Genomic DNA, 5,897 nt, shown 5'->3' on the forward strand with positions numbered 1-5,897 from the left:
CTTTACCTTCCTCCCCCACAACAAACACCCTGTGAGGTGGGTGGGGCTAAGAGAGCTCTTACAGCAGCTGCCATTTCAAGGACAACCTCTGCCAGAGCTATGGCTGACCCAAGGCCATTCCAGCTGCTGCAAGTGGAGGAGTGGGGAATCAAACCCGGTTCTCCCAGATAAGAGTCCGCACACTTAACCACTACACCAAACTGGCTCTCCCGGATAGGCTGGATGCTCAGCCATAACAGAATAATGCTCCCGGATAGGCTGGATGCTCAGCAGGGTTCCCTCTAAGCTGAGTGAGTGTGAGCTAGCTCACAGTTTTTTAGCCCCCTCTTTGTCTTCGCTCAGGAGGGATGGCCCCAGAACAAACTAATGTATGTAGCAGCCAAATTGCTTTAATGCCAGCAGCTCTCAGAGTAGAATTTTTGCTCACAAAGCTCCACAGCCTCTGAGGGAGCAGGGGTTACAGAGAGTACAAGGGAAGCCTTTGGGGTCCTGGGATGGAGGTTTTGGATGCTGTGCAGCCTGGAGGCTTGGATGGTGGCCATCCGCATTGGTTTTGTCCCTTTAAGAAGTCAGGAGCCCTGCTGCAAGCCCAGCAATCGCCTCAGATCTCAGACGCTAAGCAGGGTTGACTGTACTCAGTACTTGGATCAATGGGAGACTGTCCTGGGAATACCCAGCTGAGAGGCAGGGGCGGGCTCTATTCAGCCAGCTCCCAGAATATCCTCCAGGGCCCCACCAGGGGTCAGTCACCAGAGGGCAACATGACTTCCAGGTGTATGCGTGCACACACACACACACACACACACATGTATACAAAATACCCCCTCAAGAAGAAGAAGTCAGGGGCCATCTTGACAAGCGGGCATGACTCAGAGTCGTCTCATAGCCATAACCTTGAACTGCTGGTGGGCAGGAGGCAAAGTTGGAACCCAGAGCTTTGGACTTTAATGGCAAATATGTGGCTTAGAAGGCTCTTTGAGCTGCAGTTAACAATCTACCTGTTATTGACCGTTCTGTGTGGCCTTTGGATTCTACTGGATCCTTAACAGATCTTTGTGGTCCACTTAGCGTCGCCACATAAATTAACTGATAGCATTCTTTGTCCTTAACAGTAATAATGGATGGCTGGAATAATGCTTGACTTATTTTAGGTGGTGTTTCATCAAAATTATCTGAAGATGATGATTCCAAACGGAATCTGCTGGTAAACTGCAGTTTTTTCTGGACTTTTGTCATTGGGACTTCTGATGGAATTGTATTAGACTTACTTATTTATTCAATTGTTATGTTTTAGTTTTTGCTCACTATTTCCATGCGAATTTATATTTCATATAGTAATTTAATATGCTGTTGTAGCAGCAGTGATTAATGGGCTTGTCATCTTTATTGTATATATTGCTGGAATACGGTTATTAGTGGGTTGACGATGGTTTCACTGTTTCCCCCACACACACACCCACGCTCCGATATGTTATACCTTTCTGTACTTTTGTCTAGGAAGTTTCCTCTCTATCCCTGGCTGTATCTATGGTGAATCAATAAGAACCACGAAGGATGACTTTGGAGTCTTGTGGATTCTGCCTCATCTGTCCTGGAGGGAGCCAAGAAAAGGCCTCATTTCTTGGCCAGAGCAAGAATCAAAAACCGGGTGGCTCCTTCCAGCCAAACTCAGATTGCTTGGGAATCTGCTGGAGATTTGGGGGTGGGGCCTGGAGAAGGCAGAGTTGGGATGGCAGTGGGGAGGGCCTCTGAATTGCCACCCCATCAACTCCTGCTCTTGTCTCCTGCTATTGACAGACAGACTAACGTGCCCTTCCCATCTTGATGGTTCCTAATAGCAGTGAAACCAAACAGTCTGGGTTATCTTGAAGAGGGGGAGCAGGCAATGCACTTTGCAGCAGTCTGGCCTTGAGCACAGCGATGGCTGCAGAGGCTTCCTTGGAAGCAGAAGGCACAATCCCACACAGAGGGATGGGAAAGCTCTCCTGGACAGGAATCCCCCAAGGCTGCAGGGGGGGATTAATTGGCCCCCATGGGAGAAAGGCACGCATCCTTATCTGCCACCCCCCACACCAGTCGGCCCCTAAATGCGTTTCCTCTATTCTCTTCTGGGGAGTGTGGCCATGCTAACCCTAATCCTGGGGAAAGGGGCCTCAAAGAAACACACACACACACACACACACACACACAAAGAGGTGGTGTAGGGAAGGTCTCGCACTGCCCTTGAAGAATCTCCAGAGGGTCTGTTCTCGTGATCTGGACACTATACTTCTGTCCTCTTATCCTCAAACTTTGTAACATCTTTAAATATGTTTCATATCACTATATGCTTCTGTTCTTGCCCCTTTAAATTGGAACAAGAGGTGCGTGAGATTGGTGAGTTCGATTACAGAATGTTCCTGTATGGTTGGAGTTTGGGGAGTTTTTCTCCACTAAAGACATTTCTGTGCTTGATGTGAACGTATTGAAGTGGTGAGTCCTTTTTTCTGCAAAATGTTTCTGAGCTGTATGTATCTAGTTGGGATTCTAAGCATTGTTGTATTGTGTATGTAGGTTGGGAACTTATAAAAGTAATCGGAATACTTTTCAACCCCTCCGTTGAGAACGGTTTGACTGAAACCAGCTAGTGAGTGACACTGGAGGTGGTTTTGGGGTGTCCCATTTAAGATTCCAGATTTTGTACCATTATTTGAGAAGAAATTCAACACAAGCGCTTTATTGGACTGGATAAGTTAATTATACCAATGAACAGGATTACAAGCTTTCAACTTTTGTGTGAACTATGGACTATGCATGCTTATGATATTTATGAACTACCCTGAGGAGTATTTGTGCCAATAATCCAACCATGGCCCCTGGAGGAAATGGCTGCTTGGAAGGGGAGACTCTGTAGCCTTGCCCCATGCTGTGGCCCCTCCCCTCCCCTCTCCTGGCTCCACCCCCAAAGCTTCCAGGGGTTTTCTACTCCAGACCCGGCAAGCCTGCCTGTTCTTTCCTTTCCTGCTTCCCGCAAGCCCCATAGCCAAACTCTGAAGCCTTTTCTCTCTCCTTTCCTAGAGGCGCAAGGAAAGGAAAATGGAATGAGTTTGCTTTATTGTGTTGAAGTGACTGTAATTTATATTGCGAGATGGTGCTCAAATCAATCTGTGATTTGGAGTGCAGCAAAAAGTGGCTGGGAGGGGGGCTCTAGAAGGCACCCCTTCCTCAGGCAGCACCCCCCCCCCCCCGCAAGCCTTCATGTGTGGCGCAGGGACTGCTTTGGCTCTTCAGAGCTTCTCCCTGGGAACTCTTCTGGGTCTCCAATCTCTTCTGCACTTCAATCCCTCCCCAGAGTCCAGTTTCCACAGCCTCCATTGGGTGAGGAGACTCTTAAAAACCATGGGGGGGGAGTTGCACATGCACATAAGGGCTCTCTTTCCTGGGAGGTTTTTAAACAGAGGCTAGATGGCCATCTGACAGCAATGCGGATCCTGTGAATTTAGGGGGAGGTGTTTGTGAGTTTCCTGCATTGTGCAGGGGGTTGGACTCGATGGCCCTGGAGGTCCCTTCCAACTCTAGGATTCTATTATTCTTCAGAAGGTGGTGGGCTCTCCTTCCTTGGAGGTTTTTAAGCAGAGGCTAGATGGCCATCTGACAGCAATGAGGATCCTGTGAATTTAGGGGGAGGTGTTTGTGAGTTTCCTGCGTTGTGCAGGGGGCTGGACTCGATGACCCTGGAGGTCCCTTCCAACTCTATGACTCTATGAAATGTAGATGGGATAAGTGGGGAGGGGAGTTTGGGGACCTGGAGAGGGTGGGAGAGATCTGCTGCTGGCCCTTTGGCCCTCTCCTGTCCCAGGAACGTGGAAGTGTGCTGAGCGGGCCAGAGGGGCAGGAGCCTAAAGGTCAATGGGGCATTGCCTGGGCCCACGTCCAGCTTCATCAGCTTGAAGGAACATTCTCTGAGAGCCCAGACTGCTGCTGAGCAGAAATGGGGGGGCAGGATACAGATCCAGTTCATGCTCCCCCCGCAAAGGCAGAGATGTCTGTGGCCCCAGCAAGAAGGCAGTTCAGCTCCCAGGAGGCTGGCCCTTCCAGATGCCCCGCCTTCTCTAGCCCCCGCACCACCTGGTAGCCTTTGGCTCAGTGGGTCCATAGGAAAAGCCCCGCAGGAGGAGGAGGAGACCTGCTAGGAGGGAGGGAGGGGAGGCGGGGGGGGGGAGATGGAGGCCCTTGAGGCAGGAGGCCAGCAAAGCCAGGCCCCCACAGCCCTTCCAGTTCAGGGAAGATGAGGGATGGGCCCATTTCCTTGACTGAAAATGTTGACCAAGAAGGCCATTTTGAGAAAGAAAAAAACTGTGGAACCAAACAGCTCCAGAAGTCCAGGGTTGCCAGGTCCGACTCAAGAAATATCTGGGGACCTTGGGGGTGGAGCCAGGAGCAAGGTTGGGACAAGCACAATTGAACTCCAAAGGGAGTTCTGGCCATCACATTTAAAGGGACCACACACCTTTTAAAGGGAGGGACAGTGGCTCAGTGGTAGAGCATCTGCTTGGTAAGCAGAAGGTCCCAGGTTCAATCCCTGGCATCTCCAACTAAAAAGGGTCCAGGCAAATAGGCGTGAAAAACCTCAGCTTGAGACCCTGGAGAGCCGCTGCCAGTCTGAGTAGGCAATACTGACTTTGATGGACCCAGGGTCTGGTTCAGTATAAGGCAGCTTCATATGTTCATATGCCTTCCCTCCATTGGAAATAATGAAGGATAGGGGCACCTTCTTCTGGGGTTCATAGAATTGGATCTCCTGGTCCAATCCTTCTAACACTTGGAGGGTATTTTGGGGAGAGGCATCGGATGCTATACTGAAAATTTGGTGTCTCTACCTCAAAAAACAGCCCCCCCCAGATACCCGTGGATCAATTCTCCATTATACGCTATGCGAATCAATCTCCATAGGGTACAATGGAAAGCCCAGCAAACATCCCCCCCCCTTCTGATAACCCTGGAGCGAGCGAGGGGAGGGCCTCCAAACCAGGAAACTCACAAACCCCTCCCCCTAAATTCACAGGATCCCCATTGTTGTCAGATGGCCATCTAGCCTCTGTTGAAAAACCTCCAAGGAAGGAGAGCCCACCACCTCCCAATTAGGAACCCTGTTCCACTGAGGAACTGCTCTAACGGTCAGGAAGTTCTTCCTAAGGTTGAGCCAGAAACTCTTTTGATTTAATTTCAGCCCACGGGTTCCCGTCCTACCTTCCGGGGCCACAGAAAACAATTCCACACCCTCCTCTATAGGACAGCCCTTCAAGTCCTTGAAGATGGTGACCCTCTCCCCTCTCAGCCGCCTCTCAGCCATCAGTCAAGAGCAGGCAAGCCAGTGTTTTGGGGGCTGACCGATTAAGAGGTCAGTTGTGGGGGGGTGGCTCTGCCTCTACCCCTGGAGGGGCCCCAGTCAGCAGATCTTCCCACCAGGGGGAATGTCATTATTGCCTCTTTTTCCAGGCAACCTGCCATATGCGTATGTGAGAGAAGACTGCAGTCTCCCGGCATTTAAAGTAATTTCTTTCTCTCCCTCTCTCTTTCCCTCCCCCCCCCAGGAAATCCTGGCCATGGCCAAAGTCCCCTAGCTGCCCCACTTGGTCTCCCCACAAGCTGCACCCCCCCCCGACCTTGCCCCATCGCTTTGCTAACCTTCCTCCTCCTCCTCCTTCTTGGTGCCCCCCCACAGCAGAAAGGGGGGTCCTCCAGCCAGGGGGAGTTTCTCCCGCCATGCCAGAGAAGTGGGGATTGGGCAGCTCTGCAGAACCAGCAATGTGTTGTCTGCTGCACATTCTAGGGCACAATCCACTTACCTTTACTTCAGATAATTGGCTGTCACTGCCTCCTGTAATTAGCCAGACAATTAAGCACCTGACGAGAGC

Source organism: Heteronotia binoei, unplaced genomic scaffold (assembly GCF_032191835.1).
Source record: "Heteronotia binoei isolate CCM8104 ecotype False Entrance Well unplaced genomic scaffold, APGP_CSIRO_Hbin_v1 Chromosome634, whole genome shotgun sequence".
Taxonomy (NCBI): domain Eukaryota; kingdom Metazoa; phylum Chordata; class Lepidosauria; order Squamata; family Gekkonidae; genus Heteronotia; species Heteronotia binoei.